The 18575-nt window shown below is 37.8% G+C and overlaps 1 long non-coding RNA gene across 1 annotated transcript; it reads right to left on the minus strand.

The window, feature by feature from the left end:
- Nucleotides 1-16122: 16122 nt before the first annotated feature.
- LOC121030231 (uncharacterized) lies at nucleotides 16123-18290 on the minus strand. The gene is made up of 3 exons (XR_005790128.1): nucleotides 18108-18290; nucleotides 17387-17418; nucleotides 16123-16339 (listed from the first exon to the last, which is right to left on the minus strand). It is a non-coding gene; the product is annotated as an uncharacterized LOC121030231 (long non-coding RNA).
- Between the last annotated feature and the right edge of the window lie 285 nt (nucleotides 18291-18575).

Raw genomic sequence — 18575 nt, forward strand, 5'->3', positions numbered from 1 at the left:
CCAGACACTATTGACATTTGAGTCCTGATAATTCTTTGTTGTGGGGGGCTATCTTGTGCACTATAGGATTGTTAGGAGCACCCCTGCCCTCTACTCCCCAGATACCAGTATCACCTCCCCAACGGCAATAATAACAAAATGTCTTCAGACATTGTTAAATGTTCCATGCAGGCAAAACTGCCACCTCACCACCTACCCCACAAAGAAGCAACTTTGTATACCTTAGGGCAAAGGAGATAAACCAATTTGACCAAGATAAGTTCATTTAAAAATATTTTCAGTCTCATGCCTAGAATCTAGGTTTTATTTTTCTTTTCCAATCGCAGGGAGACTATAGAGTTAATTGACATCTTTTATTTGCTTCACCCTGGTTAAACCTCTCCTTGTACCCCAGGGGTAATTATAACACCCAATCTTCCAGACTAAGAGTCAGAGGTCAGCAGAACAGATGCTTCTCAATGGTTAGTGCTTCCATGCCACAAGTTACTAACTTATATGTCATCTGCCCCAATAGTTTTACCAAACATCTAAAAAAGGATTCATAGTAAAAAGTTAAGTAATTAAAACATTTCTAAGATATTTATTTATTTATTTATTTATTTATAAAAATTTTTGTATATATGCATAGAACCTACTTTTAAAAAATAGCTCAACAACAGCTATGGCTCTTCCTATATAAATCTCTTTATTAGCTACTCCTATGTTTCTGTTCTTTCACCTTGGACTCACGGATCATCAGACTGTTTATACTTAGAATCTCAAACTGTTATTATTACTTCATGCTACTGATCTATCACATCTTATCTCTTCTAATTTCTACCCTCTGTGCTTTCTACTGTGACAAGGGCAGAATGATTCTGAGAACCAGCCCATATAACTCTTGGTCAGACCAAGTTGTACTTATTTTAATGTGATATGCAACCCAGTAAATAGACTTCTAGGAACCACATGTATCATTTTGGTCTGTCGTAAAGCAGTTGTTTTCCATCCTGTAGCTATGTGCTTAGTAGTTTTACAATTAATTTATGATATATTTTGGAGTACAGGAGAAAAGCAATTTGTAAGGGGAATACAACTTTATGTTTAATGCAAACTAATGTGCAATCAATCAGCAGTATTAAAAGAGAGAGAGATAGAGAGAGAAAGAGAGAGAGAGAGAGAGAGAGAGAGAGAGAGAGAGAGAGAGCTGCAACCATTATGGATATACTGGGCTAGTTCATTTTCATGTTCTGACTATAAATGTCTGGGTTCACACATTATTATAAACAGGAATCTAAATCACCACAGTCAGTTTAATGGCATAAACAAAACATTAATAGGAACAACAAAATTAGGAGCCATAATGCATTTTCAAATAAGGGTGTTTATCCTGCCATGTTCTAAAAACCCAAACATATAACTAACCTGACAGCATAATTTTTGAAGTATGCATTATACCAAAGACTAATTATTTTTCTATAAAAATACGGTTACAGGATTAAGTTTTAAAAGGTCACTTCCACTGTAAAAGAAAGCTAATTAAAATTATACATCGAATTGGCAGAGGATAAAAATTTGTTTCTGAGTCCTTATTCATTTTGGGAATTCCTATATCTAGTACAATTGCAGATGCATAGTACATGCTTAATAAATACACATTGAATGAATAAAGTTTTACGGCATAGTATGAGTGCTAAATAAAGTAATGAGGGAGGAAAACACATATTATGGTTTTGAAGTATGCATGCACAGATAAAGTGCTTAATAAATGCTTGTGATCTAAGCTGAAAATGAAGAGAGAAACCAGAGTGTTGAGAAACAGCTTACCACATGGGGTAGCTTCCCAATGAGTTGTGCTTCTTAGTATTACTGCCTTTGTGAGTCCCCCCCCCTTGAGGGACTCATCTTTTTTTAAATTTTTATTTATTTTGAGAGAGAAGGAGAGAGAGTGCCTGCATGAGAACAGGGGAGGGAGAGAGAGAGAGAGAGAGAGAGAGAGAGAGAGAGAGAGAGAGAAAATCCCAAGCAGGGTCCACACTCAGTGCTCAGCCCTGATGCTGGGCTCAATCTCACCACTGTGCCATCATGACCTGAGCCAAAATCAAAAGTCGGACAGTTACCCTACTGAGCCAGGGGCCCCTTGAGTGCCTCATTTCTAATAAATGGAACATGGCAAGAAGGGGTGTCATCTCTGAGATTAGGTCACAAAGAGCTGTGGCTTTCATCTCTTTTGTACTTCCTCTGGCTCATCTTGCTTTCTTGCTCAGATGAAGTCAGCTGCCATGTTTTGAGCTGCTTAATGGAGAGACCCCACATGGCAACCAATTGAGTGTGGCCTCTGGAAAGAGCCAGATCCTAAAGCATGATGCTAACTCAAAAGCCAAAATGGATCCTGAAGGGGTTAACAGCTAGAGCCTGCCAGCTAACTGCACAGTTTGAGCTAAGTATGGTTATGTCTTAAAAGAAAATCTGATTCTTCACAGTGGAGAATCAAGGAAGGCTGTCTAAAACATGGTGCACGTGGGCTGTGCTTGGAGGGATGAGAGACTAGGGATGAATGAGACAAGGCAGCAGGGGAACTGCATGTTGAAAGGTACAGGAGTTTGAGGCAGCACTCCATGTGGCTCAGAGTGGTTGGAGGGAAGAATGCTCAAGGAGAAACAAGTAGATCTGCGTATAGAGATGGGCAGGTACCAGATAATGAAAGCCCATGTGCCTCAGACAGTTACAAACTTCATCTTAAAAGCTATAATATAGAAGAATTAAGGATTTGGATCAGAGAATTATAATAATCAGACTGACATTTTTATAAAGCTTTTGTTTTGAATCAATATGAGAAAAATAGTGCATTGTAGGTTTCTGAACTCATGAACCATTTTGTAAAACCATAATATGTTTGCTCCATGACAATATGTTTGATGAATAATTATTGTATGGCCTTGATTTGCACTGGGACTGATACTTGAATATATTGACTTCTAAAGGCGGATGGCAGTCTCTTGGAAATCCAGGTTAAGTTTCTAGGATGGATAAGATATACAGAGATTAAACTAGTTTTTGGCCAGTTCCTTTGATTTGCCTAACATTTAGGAATCTAATAGAATGAAACTTGAACCTTGCACACCACTGTGTTGTAGACCTAGACTTATGTGATTAACTGTATGACTTGGGAGTGGACAACAAAAGTAAAACTTCAAGGATGAACAAGAAGAATATGGAAGAAAAATCAACATCAATGAAAAGGCACATGGCATAGTGGGCTACATGTACTCAGAAACAGCCTGGATATACAAAGGGAGCAGGAAATCTATATTAGAGATTATCTAGTCTCCGAAAATATCTTTGTGCCCTGAGAAGGAGGAAGCTCTGTTAAACAGAAAGAATTATTTCACTAAAAGTCCCAGAGACACCATGGATATACCACATATGCGACAGACTTTGAAATGACACTCAATGATACCAGCCTCCTGGAATTCATGCTCTTGTGTAATCTCAAATTGAGTGTGAACTGGATCTAGTTATTTGTTTCTAATGAATATAATATGGCAAAAGAGATGGATGTTAATTCTGAGGTTAAGCTGTAAAGACTGACTCCTCTAGGGGCGCCTGGGTGGCGCAGTTGATTAAGCGTCCGACTTCAGCCAGGTCACCATCTCGCGGTCCGTGAGTTCGAGCCCCGCGTCGGGCTCTGGGCTGATGGCTCAGAGCCTGGAGCCTGTTTCCGATTCTGTGTCTCCCTCTCTCTCTGCCCCTCCCCCCGTTCATGCTCTGTCTCTCTCTGTCCCAAAAATAAATAAACGTTGAAAAAAAAAAAAAAAAAGACTGACTCCTCTATATCTTATATTTTCTCATTCTGGGTCTTTTCATGCTCCTGTTCTGATAAGGCAAGTTATGTTATGAGCTACCATGTGAAGAGACCCAAATAACAAGGAATTGACAACTCTTCCAGTCAACAGTCAGCAAAGAACTGAAATCTGCCAACAACCATGTGAGGAAGCTAGGAAGTGGATCCTTCTCCTCTCCAGCTGAGCTTTTGGATACTATAGACACACACAGCACCTTAATAACAGCCTCATGAGATGCCCTGAATTAGAGAACCTAGTTAAACTGTGCCCAAATTCCTGACCCACAGCAATGAAGTTTTTTTTTTATATCCCAGAATTTTATTAGTTATTTTAATAGGGCTTTAAAATTTTTTTAACATTTATTCATTTTTGAGAGACAAAGAGAGACAGAGCATGAGTGGGGGAGAGGAAGAGAAAGGAGACACAGAATCTGAAGCAGGCTCCAGGCTCTGCATTGTCAACACAGAGCCCGATGTGGGGCTCAATCTCATGAACTTTGAGATCATGACCTGAGCTGAAGTCAGACACTTAACTGACTAAGCCACCCAAGTGCCCCCAAACCCAGTATTTTATATAGCCTAGTTCTATCTACTCTTTCACCAAACATTTATTCAGTACCTAATATGTATCTGTATCATGCTAGGTGCAGATAGATATAAATTCTGCCCTCATAAAGCTTAAATTCTAATGAGAGAAAAATATAATGGTTGATATAAACATCTAATTAATGACATAAACACCCAATTAAATAAATGGCATTCAATTACAAAGATAATGTTATAAATCTAAGGGAACATATATGTGTTATTTTAAGCTAAGTTTTAGGGGAATTTGTTACTGAGCAATAGATAGGTAATACACCATCACAGAAACACTGGATCCGGGAAAAGAAAAAAAATGTTTTCCCAATAGCTAAAGAGAGATGTAAGGAATTTGAAACTGAAACAGGCTTTAGGGGATAACCATAGAGCTTGAAAAGAAGCTCTAAGGATATCAGAGGTCACGCCTTCTGGAACAACTTGAGCAGAATATTAGCAGCAAGTTTAACTGGTAGAGTCAGGTATTTAATGGTGGGAATGTGGATGCAACCGATGACACCTGAGCTGAAGATCCACACAATACAGGTAGTTGGTTTTGCTTTTCTCCCTTCTCTTCCCTGAAGCATTCTTGCTTTCTACCTTGCCAAACACATGCCATAAGAAGAAAGAAGTTTGAGGTCCTGCCTTGGAGAAGATGTGAAGATCTGTTACAAGAAACATCTCACCGCTAAATATTTCCCAAAGTTCTCTACTTCTTTGCATCTGCATTAGTACCATGCTCATCCAAGCCCCCACTCTCTCCTTCCTGAATGATTACAAAAGCCTTCTAGCTAGACTCGTCCTGTAGCCCTGCTCTAATCCACTTCACAAAACTTGCTGCAACAAGGACATTTTAAATATACAATATATACAGGGTTAGGTATTTTCCCACTTTAAATACTTCAATGTATTTCTATTGCTTTTATTTAAAAAAAAATAAAAAGTCCTTATTTGGCCAAAAAGAAGCCCTGCACATATGACCCTTGCTTATCTCACTAGTTTCAACTTATATACACCTTTGTTATCTACTGCTTATCTCTCAGAGCTTTTTTAATGTCACAATCTCATTGATCTCTAGACTAGATCAGTATTTATGTTATGGTCAATTTTCCTTCATTTAAAAAAATATTTATTTTGATAGAGAGCCAGTGCATGAGTTGAGGACAGACAGAGAGGGAGAGAGAGAATCCCATGCAGGTTCCACACTGTCAGCACAGAACCTGATGTGGGGCTTGATCTCACAAATTGCTAGATCATGACCAAAATCAAGAATTGGATTCTTTTTTTTTTTTTTTATTTATATATGAAAGTTATTGTCAAATTGGTTTCCATACAACACCCAGTGCTCATCACAAAAGGTGCCCTCCTCAATACCCATCACCCACCCTCTCCTCCCTCCCACCCCCCATCAACCCTCAGTTTGCTCTCAGTTCTCAACAGTCTCTTATGCTTTGGCTCTCTCCCACTCTAACCTCTTTTTTTTTTTTTTTTTCCTTCCCCTCCCCCATGGGTTCCTGTTAAGCTTCTCAGGATCCACATAAGAGTGAAACCATATGGTATCTGTCTTTCTCTGTATGGCTTATTTCACTTAGCATCACACTCTCCAGTTCCATCCACGTTGCTACAAAAGGCCATATTTCATTTTTTCTCATTGCCACGTAGTATTCCATAGTGTATATAAGAATTGGATTCTTAACAGACTGCTCCACCCAGGGGCCCCTGTTTTCTGTCATTTTTAAGTAACATTTATTTTATTATACTTTTTTATAACATGATCTTTGTAATTAAATATTATTTATTTAATTAGGTGTTTGTTTCATTAATGAGATGCTTATATCAACCACTGATTTTTTTTTTTCTCTCATTAAAATTTAAGCTTTACGAGGGCGGAGATTATATCTATCTGGCCTAGCACGATACAGGTATATATTAGGTAGTGACAACATATTTGGTGAAAGACTAGATAGAACTAGATACAAAATATCTCCTCCTTTATCCCAAATTTTATTAAATGACATCCAGAATTGCCCAAACTAGAAAGTTCCAGAGTCCTAACTCTACCTAAGAAGTCTTAGGCTCCTTCAACTACCACTGCTCCCAACCTGGCTAGTCACTCACCAGTTCTGAAAAAAATATAGTATGCATGGGAATTTGTGGGAATTTGTAACCTACTGTGTGAGGCTAGAAGGCAAAGTCAGGCTCTGCTGGCTTTGCTTCACAAACATTTCTGAATCTGCCTCCCCTCCACCAATACTACCACTGTATCTGTGAAAAACAGTAATGTACCAATTAGACTTCTATAATCATTTTTCACTTCACAAATAAAGTAAAATAATGATCTTCTAATTAGAGTCCTGTATTTTTTATTTATATAAATTTTAAGAAGCATTTCATAGTTAATGCATAGTAATACATTTACCTCTAAAAGTTAAATAACTTGTAGAAACTTTACAAGTTAAATTTCTAAGTTTAATCACTTTAATGCTTATAATAACATCATAGTGAAAACTACGTTGGTTTTGATCCCATTTTTACAGATAGAGACATTAAGACAGGTACATAACTCTGAGTGACACCTCGCTTGTAAGTGGAAGTTTTTAGCAGAACTGAAACCTGTTGGTATGCTGGGAAATAATGGAAATGGTGGAGCTAGTGAGATTGGAACTTAAAAATCTGGTTGCAAATTTCATACTCTTAAAGCAGTATTGTTGCTGTCACTCACTAAAATACATCCTTCACATATTTGGCATAACTGTCTTTCTAAAACACAGATGTGACTCTGCCATACTCCCATCTCCACCTGCTACCCCCATCAGGGAAAAGGGGATGCAATCTAAGTCCTTTAGTGTGACAAACAGGACTTTCAATCGCCTGATGTCTTCCAGATTCCCTGGCCTCATCTCTTGCCACTTGCAGTTTCCACCTTGCCATCTCGCCTTACACTGTTGGTCATAAATTCCCATACATGCTGAGTTTTTTTAACATTTGCCTCTGCACATTTGCTTATGCCCTCTCTTCCCCAGGAAAAGCTTCCCTCATTTCTGAGCTTGGATGCTTGGATAAATGTAAGCCATCCTTCAAATTTTAGCTTAGGTACTACCTAATCTAGGCAACTTATTCATTAGGCACTTTTCCTCTATACTTCCATTATTTTACTTTCTCCATTATTTTAAAGGATTTTTTTTCTTTTTGGCTAATACGTTTGTTTCCTCGATGGATTGTAAACACTTCAAGAGCAAGAACCGTATCTCATATTTTGACATCCAATGGCAATCATGGTGATTGCCACATGGTAGGCACTCAAAAAGTGATTATCAAAGAGCACTAAGAGGGGATGGGTAGGAAGCAGAGAGAAAACAAATCTGTATTGATTTAGACCAAACACTATAATAGACATTTGAAACTTGTCATTTCATCCAGCATTTGTGAAAAATAGAATCTATATGGTGTTAGTAGTTCTATTTTATAGATATGGAAACAAATGTTCATTGAAATTAAATAACTTTTCCAAGTTTTAATTATTAGTGGAATTCAAATGTAGTTTTGACTCTGCAGTTAGAGTACTGGATATTATGTATAATCTAGCTTTCCTAGGAAAAAAATCTTTATAACAATAGCTACCATTTCTGGTGTAATTACCATGTCCAATGTATTCTGCCAAGCTCATTTCTTTCATTCTACTCATTCAAGCAAGTGTTTATTAAGCTCATGCTATCACCAGGCAATATTCTCATGACTGGGAGTATTAGCAATAAATAAAACAGGGAAAAATCCCTGTCCTCTAAGGAATTTACATTCAACAAGAAAAGGAGAAGACCATAAATTAATAAATTCATGAAATACGTCAGTTGGTTAACAAGCACTATGGAGAAAGATGATGTCTAAATGGGTATAGGCTGTGCAGGGGGAGAGTAGAAGGGTTGGTTTTGCAAATAGAGTAACAGCAAAGGTCTTACTCTGTGACATTTAAGTTGGGACTGGAAAGAGCTATCATGTACTGCCTGACATGTGGACAGCCAGGAAGTTAATGTAGCAGGAATGGGAGAAGAATAGGGGATCTTTGTGGGAGAAAAAATCAGAGAGGTAGAGGCTAGTATTGGAAATGTAGACAACATAGGGCACTGGATGGCACTCTCAGACTTTGACTTATATGGGAAATTCCTTATATGGGTTGGGAAATTATTGAGCAGAAAAGTGACACAATCTGGTATGTTTTGAAAACATCACCCTGCCTACTCTCCTGAGAAAATGCTTGTAGCATTTTGTAGGGGGCAAGGCGCAAAGGAAGACCAGTTATGAAGATATTTCAATTATTTATGTGAGAGGGTGAGGTAGCTGAAATCAGGTGGCAGTAAAGGTAGTGAAAATGCAGAAATTCTGAATATATTTCAAATAGAAAACAGAAAGAGTTTAGTATGGATTAGACATAGTTTGTGAAAGAAAAAGGAGTCAAATGTAAAAGATCATTGTGGTTCTTGATTCAATATGTAGAATGGACATATAAAAAGAAGTCCAATAAGATTCAATAAAGTGTGAAAACATCTAATGCACTTTTACCATCATTTCTTTGGAGAAATACAATTAAGATATCTCCATATTATTTGAAGAAATGTCTATATTGGGATTAAATTATGTAAGTCATCAAAATTGCTATTTCAAAAAAATTTCCAAAAAAGGGTTATCGCTTTCCTCCTTCTATCTTTATTTTATTACTTGTATTGGTACTTGTTAACTTAGTGAGAATGTAACATGTCTCAAGGAAATTTTCAATCAGAAATTTTTTTTCCACTTTTTAATCCAGTGCCAATGAGACATCAAATGACTAGCTGTAGGAAGCACTCATGATGCCTCTGATGTAGTTCTTGGGAGAATGAAACTACTTTCATGGCCTGTGAAAGACAAGACTTGTCATGTTTATTGCCTGAGAAGACCTTGAGCTCTTTTATCCAATATGCATGTATAAAATTAGAGTTTTAACTAAGGCTATTGAACAGTGATATAAAAATAATCATCAAGGACACTACCATTTTTTGAGCTGTAAGAGTCTTTGTGTGACTGTAAAAGTGATATAATAAAGCAATCCAATAGAAGCAATGTGAAACCAGAGAAGAAAAAAAGATAAAAGGAACAGTGAATGTAGAATTAAGAAGGTGTCATTAAGATCATAGAAGTAAAGAAAATACTTTTTTTTTTTTCTTTTGGATGGTGTGAACACCTGAAAAAGAACTCAATTAGACCAACAATCAATGGCAATACTTCTTTGGTTATGCTTATTAGGTGATTCTAGTTTAGATTCCAACTGAACTAGAGGCACCACAAGGGAAGAAATGTCAGCAGAATATAATGCTATTGATCTGACATTTACTCATGAAATTATCTTCCAACAATCTTTGCTGAGACATCCTATTACTACCTTTATTTTTTCCACAATGCACAGAAAAGTAAACTCGGTTCATCTCTAACATTAGAAATGCTATAGGAATTTGGCATGAACTTTCATTGCTGTTTCAACACTCCTATAAGCATTAGTTGGATAAAGCAACAGGAGATATGATGACTATAAATGGGATTGATTATTTCTCAGGAGAAGAAAGAAAGAAGATGAGGTAGAAAATAAATTAGATTCTCTCAACTTGGTAGTCAACATCTGGCAGTGTATCAGATGCATTCGAAAGTTCAATGACAGTTGTCAGTAGGATAGTCATTTGTTAAATGATGCGAAAGGTTCAGTGTTTAAAGTAACAAGTATAAGATGGGAAAAATAAGACTTAAAGGAAAATATGTGGATAGTCAAATGAAACTTTCCTTGTCAAAAAGTCACTCTGGAAGAATGTACAGTAATAGAATGTATGTATCATTGATAAAAATTTGGGGAATTGCTATTTTGGAACTATCTTGAGGATAAGTTTTTAAACTCACCAAGTAAATGAAGAAAATGAATAGAAAATTCAAACTAAAAGATTACCAAAGGAGGGGTGCCTGTGTGGCTCAGTCAGTTGAGCATCCAACTTTGGCTCGGGTCATGATCTCGCAGTTCATGAGTTCAAGCCCCACGTCAGGCTCTGTGCTGACAGCTCAGAGCCTGGAGCCTGCTTCAAATTCTGTGTCTCCTTCTCTCTGCCCCTTCCCCGCTCATGCTCTGTCTCTATCTCTCAAAAATGAATAAACGTTAAAAAAAAATTAAAGATTACCAAAGGAAATGAAGCAGAATATAAAAGCAGCTAACACAAATAATCTCAAGCAAGAGCTTGGCATAAAGAATGAGTTACCACCAACACTCTATTCCTACTCTTCTTCTACAATCCAGTCCTCTACAATCCAGTACTCCCTTGGCTAGTAGACACAAGGAATAATAGATTCTTGCTAACATAGAATAACTACTAATGTCATAGTTACAAAAGTGTGGAGAACCTATTCTAATCAAAAAGCCAACTAAGTGCTTTTAGATTATTCAGCTTGACCTATCTGCTTAGCTCTACTCTAATGACACTCAATGAATTACACCCACAGAATGACCAACAACTTGATTATTTCACTTTTAAATGAAGCCATACAAGATAAATTATTTTAAAACTAGATTATTAGCCTCTGTAAAGAACTACTATAGATTGACAAATAACTGTTTAGAAGTGTGAGTTACCTTCTGATATATCCAATTATCAGAACAACTTAGCATCTTGAGATAGGATTTCCCAAATCTTCCTTGGTTTCCAGGTTTTAAGTGCACAGATTTTCCACTTCAACTCAGTAAACTTTGAAGATAATAAAAGGAGAGAAGCCTAATTAACACACACACACACACACACACACACACACACAGTAAAAGAATATATATTAGAAAGTTCATTCCAAAGGTGAGAAGAATTGAAACAGTTTCTGTACCTTGAATCACAAGCAGTTCAGAGTGGAAGAGGTGGTAGCCTGAGGGTTATGGCACATTGTAACATTCTTAGTAGGTGTTGATGTATTTTTAACTGTGGGGGGAAAAGCAGGCTGATTTACTTCATTTGGAACCAGAAACTAGCCCTGGCAGGTGTTTTACTACATTAAGCATATGGGCCTCAAAATGTCGATGACACCCCTACTGCTTTCATTTTTTAAGTCAGCCTATTAATAACAACTGACAGCTGGGTCAAAAGCATATGCTATTTAGCCTTATTGTGACATTTTGGCTCATCAGGACACCACCAATGATTATTCAACCTTGAGAGTTGCGATCTAGTGTCTTTTGAAATTATGACTGCTCAACAGAATGAAACAACCTATAAATTCCAGCCAGAACACTTTATAAGGTTGTCTGTATACAATAACTGAATTTACTGGCCAAGTAGTCAAATCCTTTTATGTGTGAAGTAAAATCAGCTTTTAGAGGAGATGGAGTGGATAGATCTATAATGTTATGATTTAAGGGGTCTTACATGGAGTACTTTCCAATACAGATACCCCTAAGGATGGTACACGCCATTTATTCTCATCTTCTGATACATAATAAGAAAATCTTCACAACTAGGTTGAGTATACAGAAGATAAGGCTAAGGAGTTTAAGGGAGAGGGTTAAGAAAAGGAGCAGAAAAGGAGAAGAGAATCTACAATGAGAAAAAAGACTGGTACTACTGACTGTAAACTCTAATTTTGTCTGGGGCTCCCTGTGTGGACTGTTTAATGCTCTGTGCATTCACTCTTCATTGTCCATTTACTCTTCGCAAAGGATACTAAATACTAGGTGTTAAATTCATAACACACAATTGTTGGGAATGGTGTCTGGCACAAGAATTGAACACCTGAGTTAGTGGAACAAAGAAAAATAGCCAAAGTCAACACCAATCCCTCAAAATGGACACTGGAGCAGGGAAGCTCAGAAAAAGATAAAGAGGAGCATGGTGTGTGTGAGCATGAATACATTCTTCTGCTTATGGACCAATAAAGCAGAGCTCTATTTGTTGGATGCCACAAACACAAAGGAATAACAAATCCCACTCAAAGAAAACAACATAAAAACACTCCTAGATACTATTTATTTGGTTGATTATTTCTTATTGTTGGTATTCTCTCTCAATCTTCTCTAAATGCATCTAGATTCTTTGATAGTGAACCTCAAGTGGGCAGAAATGTGATGTAGAAGCCAACACTTATTTTGAGCCTGTCATTAAAAGCTGCAGGCATGATTCTGCCAAATTCAAACACTCTCTACCTGATAAGGTACAGGATTAGCATCAGAGTGCTTCCAATTATACGAATAAGAGCAATAAAATATCAATTTTATGACAATATTTTGATACTCAGGCCAGAGTCCCAGCCAGGATATCTCCCGAAGGGGCTTTCTGAAATGAGTTTTGAGGACTGCAAAATCTCGTGACCATCAAGTATCAGGAATAAAGCCAGTATTAAAAATATTGAAGTTTGAGGAGAAAAGCAACAGCTTCCCCTTTTTTGAAAGATGAATGGGGACTAAGTAGCAGCAGAGACACCTCCTTTCAGAGAAGTGCATCTGTTTCTCTTTCTGATATTGACCGTTTCTGACTAAGTACTCCTCCCTGAAAACTGAAGTTGTTTTTGTGTGAGTGTGTATGTGTGTGTGAAAAAGTGTTTTCTGTATATCTTTAGTGAACTGGAAATAAATGTTAAGTGATAGTATTCAACCTTAAACCCATAGTAGCAATTTATATTTTATCACCAAACTCAGTAGAGAAAGTTTAGCTAAATTTCTGTCCATTTGTGTGGGTGGTAAGTGCTAAAATATGTCATTTACTTTAAGTTTAGTAACTAACTATACACACAAAACTGGTTTAACTTTTAATTAAGACATTGGAACCATAAGTAAAAGAAATCTAGAAGTCATAAAAAAATGCACTGTTCTGTGACAAATGTTTAACTTTGGTCTTCAGATGTATGCATCATAATTTGTTTGTTTTTTGCTTTTGTTTTGTAGAATGCTGAGTAATGTGTCAATAAAGCAGCTTTTCTGCCTCCAACAGCATCTGTTTTCCATGCAGTGATACTGACTTACAATGAATCTGAAGGAGAAATTCGTTCTCTTATACTATATTTGGAATAATCCTTGAAAGATGCAGCTCTTGAAATACCATATAAACATAATAACACCATTTTTTTTCTTTCCCTTTGGTGATTAAAAAGAGAATATACACTCCCCTTTGTCATTCCTAAGCCAAAGATGCTACACAGTAATTATTTATTTAATTCTGATTTGTATTTTATCTGATGCCATTTATTTATCCAAGTTGAAAAACCATGTACTTAAATATTTTAACTAAAAAATGGTATTCGAAATAATTTTAATCACCTAAAATATTTTATCTAAACTTTAAAAGCCATCAATGTTTTTTTAATCCTTACTGCCAAATGACTGAGGTTATGTAACACTGATCATATCCTTAAAAAAAAAAAAAAAAAAAAAAAAGTGAAACGCTGGTGGGCACCTGAGCGGCTCAGTTGGTTAAGAATCTGACTCTTGGTTTCAGCTTGGGTTATGATCTCGAGGTTCATGAGTTTGAGCCCCACATCAGGCTCTGCACTGACAGTGTGAAGCTTGCTTGGGTTTCTCTCTCTCTTCCTGTCCCTCTGCCCCTCCTGCGTGTCTCTCTTTCTCTCTCTCTCTCTCAAAATAAATAAACTTAAAAAAAAACTTCAAAAATAAAATGCTAATTTCACTGCGATTTCAGTAAAGAAAATGGATGGTAAGGAAAGGTGAGATCAGCAAGAGAAATGCCTCAAAGTCTTCATGGTACTTCTATCTGATAAGCACATCGTTGCTGGGTGTCAGGATATCCCTATTCAGTAAAAGTCGGTAAAAACTGCCATATGGACAGTTTCACTTTAAGTGGGTGTATCACGTCTGGCGATTTCTGAAGCCACAGGTAAGCTCTCCTTTCTCCCTATTCTGTTATGAACACCAGCTACGATTTCTGTAATGAATCTTGTTACCCATCTGGAGAATATAGCGTATTCCATTTCTTTTGTGTGTTGGGATACTCAACGTATGTAACCATATCTTACTTTTCCAAGACAAAATTGATGCCATCTCAAGATCTTATTTTGTCCAAAGTAAGTTCATGAAAACAGTATCGTTATGCACCTGCACTGTTCACAGTTGGCCATGCAAAGGTAAGAAAGCTGAAGCCAGTGCCAGCATCTACTCTTTTGTTCCCTCTTCACCTCTCAAACTCCTGCCTGAGTTATTGTGTCAGATGACAGGAATCAGCTGTTTCAGAAAAGCAGTTGGGGGTGGGAGACCTGCTGTGAGGGAAAGACTAGAGAAGGAGGTGCTGGGGTATCTCTGTTCATATCACTGAAATTCATGGAAACCAGAGTTTTCAAAGGAACATTATAAAATGGATTCAATGCTATATGTCTTGTTCTGGCCCACCAGCAATCCCTCTTTGGCAAGAAAGTGGAGACTATGCTATGAACTGATATGCCAGAAGTTCCCACATTTCACCCTTCCAGTTTTGCCCTATATAGGAGATGGGACACAAGTATTAAGTGGAAAACTTCTCTCAAATATAAATGTATAAAATTTTATTCAAGCAACAACTCAGGTTTTGGAGCCCCAGAAGTAAAAGAGCACATGATTGCCTGACATTCCAGCCCTTCCTGTTCACTCTGCAGTATTCTTTTTTTTTTTTTTTAATTTTTAATTATTTATTTTTGAGAGAGAGAGGACAAAGTGCATGCACGAGTGAGAGAGCGAGAGAGAGAGAATCCCAAGCAGGTCCACACTGTCAGCGCAGAGCCTGATGCAGGGCTCAGACTCACGAACCACGAGATCATGACCTGAGCCAAAGTCAAGAGTCAGATGCTTAACTGTCTGAGGCACCCAGGTGCCCTGCAGTATTGATTCTAAACACATGGTCTACAGTTTCTCACTGGGGCTTTGTCATTCACTAACTGAGACTACACACAATTTCTTAATATCCCATATAGTTGTGGTATATGAAAAATGGGAAAAGTTATTATACTTCCTCATAGTTTTTTGTCGTCATTAAGTAAAAATACAATGTAAAAACATTTAGCACAATATCTGACATAAGATAAGGGCTTGATAAACCAATAAAAGTTAGCTATTAATGCCATTACTCTTGAGTTAGTATCTTGCTCTGCCCCCTTATGACATACTAATATTCTAACTTTCTTTTATTCTCTTCTGTTGTGTTCAAACACCCCTGTATTTATATTTCTCCTCTCTTATGAGTTTTCTTCTCTAAATCTAGCCTCAGTTCAGTTAACTCCTAGCATCTTTTAGCTCATGGCTCAATTATCACTTCTCAGTTGAGTCTTCCCTGACCCTTTAAACTAGGTCCGATTCTTAGGTTGTTTTTTTTCAAAGGACCATGTTATTTTTACTCAAATTCAAAATGAATATGTCTATGTTATATATGTTTCACTCCAAGGACGTTAAACTCCTTGAAAGCAAAACCAGCTCATTTTCTTGCTTGCCATTTTATTCCTAATGCCTAAAAAGCTGTTTGACTCATAGCTGAAGCTCTACAAAATATTTGAAATAAAAAGAATCAGTCAACAAATGAATGCTGTCACTGGCAGGCTATTCTTTATTTATCATCTCTCAAGAGACTCTACTTATTAAAACCCATGATGATCACTTACACTATCTTGCCTGCATCATCCAGATCATTTTCATAAACACCTTCAGGATATTTCATCAACTTCCTCCATGATATCAGCATCTAACTCAAACATTTTTCTTTCCATTTCATCTCTTTTATTATCCATAATGTTGTATACTTTCCCCTTGGCAAACTGATCATTCATTCATTTGTTCATGCATTCTTGCATTTATTTGCTTGATTTAAAATGTGTCAGAAACAGTGCTAAAGGACTAAGGGTTAAAACCTCATTATTTTATTCTTGTTGTTTGTTTTGGTTTGCTTCTTTATTTGCAGGGTAGGAGCAGACATATACCTATAATAAAGCCAATATAAATGAGTAAGTTAAATGTAAGCATAAAGAATCCTAAGAGAATGGTATAGGGGTTCTCAATGTAGTGTGAGAGAAGAGTGTCAGGAAAATTTCCACAATGGGGTAGAGGAGGAAAGGGAAAGCAATGCAGAACTTGAGGCAACGGGGGTGGTACGAAGAATATGTTTCTCTAAGATGATTATTGGAATTACAGCATGAAGTCACAGGCAGGGTGACTCAAAGATCTGAGCTGGCATATTGGTGAAGTGAGATCATGGTGGACTTGAATTTCATGCTGCAGAGTCCTTGCTGTCTCCTGAGTAATGGCGGATCACTGGAGAATTTCAAGAAGAGGAATGACATTGTCCAGCTTGCTTCTTAGATTTAACACTGATGGCCCTATGGAGGACTTGGGGGAACTGAGGCTGTGGATACAACAGGGCATTGCAATAACTGAGGCAGACTGCACTTCTGATCACAAGGCTCAATGTGATGCTGCAGGAGAAGAAGGGCTTGGGGAATCTATGTGCTAGAGAATCATAAAAGAGATGAACAAATAGGTCAAAGCTAGAAAATGAAAGAAAGGTAGGGAAGTCACATATGGATGGGAACAATGAAGAGAATATGGATTAGGAAGCCCCCATGAGATTAAAAGCAAGGAACTATGGAAGAGCCATGCCCACTGAGCTGTTCAGTTCTTGCAGTTTAGAATTTCTTGACAAGAAGCAGTCTGAGTATCCCTGGCAAGAATAACATCCCTCTCACCCTCCCCCTGCCCCACTATCTGGCAGGAGGCCAACAAAACTAATTTATTTATGTCCTTTGTCCCATATCTTTAAGATATCCCCCCCACCCCGCCCCAGAAATCAGCTTGGCTCTCTCCCCCACCAACCATTAGCCTGTGTTCTAAGGACTGTTACTTTAGGCAACTTTCTCAACCACTCTTTTTAAAATAGCATCCTTCACAGGTCCACTGTATTTTTCTCTCCAACTTTAGCCCTCTTTGTTACAAAACTGATTACCATCTGACACATATAGGTACAGGCATACCTTGGAAATTTTGTGGGCTCAGTTCCAGGCCACTGAAATAAAATAAATAAATATTGCAATAAAGGGAGTCAAATAAGTTTTTTTGGTTTCCCAGTGCATATAAAAGTTATACTTGCACTGTAATATAGTCTATTAGGTGTGTAATAGCATTATTACTTAAAAAAAACCAATGTATATGTCTAAATTAAAAAATACATTATTAGTAGGGGTGCCTGGGTGGCTCAGTTGAACATCGGACTCCTGATTTTGGCTCAGGTCATGATCTCATGGTTCGTGAGTTCGAGCCCTGGGTCATGCTCTGCACTGACGGTGTGGAGCCCCGCTTGGGATTCTCTCTCTCCCTCTCTCTGCCCCTCCCCTGCTTGAGCTCTCACTCTCTCTCTCAAAAACAAATATTTTTAAAAAATACTTTCATGGGGCGCCTGGGTGGTGCAGTCAGTTAAGCGTCCGACATCAGCCAGGTCACCATCTCGCAGTCCGTGAGTTCGAGCTCTGGGCTGATGGGCTCTGGGCTGATGGCTCAGAGCCTGGAGCCTGTTTCCGATTCTGTGTCTCCCTCTCTCTCTCTGCCCCTCCCCTGTTCATGCTCTGTCTCTCTCTGTCCCAAAAATAAATAAACGTTGAAAAAAAAATAAAAAAAAATACTTTCATAGTAAAATATGCTAACCATCATCTGAGCTTTCAGCAAGTCATAATCTTTTTTGCTGGTAGAAGGTCTTACCTCAGTGTTGATGGCTGCTGACTAATCTGGGTGGTTGGTGATTGTTGAAGGTTAGGGTGGTTGTGGCAACTTCTTAACATTAGACAACAAAATTTGCAGCATCAAATGACTTTTCCTTTCATTAACACTATTTGATAGTGTTTCACCCTGAGTAGAACTTCTTTCAAAATTGGAGTCAATCCTCTCAAACCTTGATGTTGTTTTATGAACCAAGTTAATATAATATTTTAAATGTTTTGTTGTCGGGGAGCCTGGGTGGCGCAGTCGGTTAAGCGTCCGACTTCAGCCAGGTCACGATCTCGCGGTCCATGAGTTCGAGCCCCGCGTCGGGCTCTGGGCTGATGGCTCAGAGCCTGGAGCCTGCTTCCCATTCTGTGTCTCCCTCTCTCTCTGCCCCTTCTCCGTTCATGCTCTGTCTCTCTCTGTCCCCAAAATAAATAAACGTGGAAAAAAAAAATTAAAAAAAAA

The sequence above is a fragment of the Herpailurus yagouaroundi genome, unplaced genomic scaffold, assembly GCF_014898765.1.
Source record: "Herpailurus yagouaroundi ecotype Mexico unplaced genomic scaffold, PumYag 140, whole genome shotgun sequence".
In the NCBI taxonomy this organism is placed as follows: domain Eukaryota; kingdom Metazoa; phylum Chordata; class Mammalia; order Carnivora; family Felidae; genus Herpailurus; species Herpailurus yagouaroundi.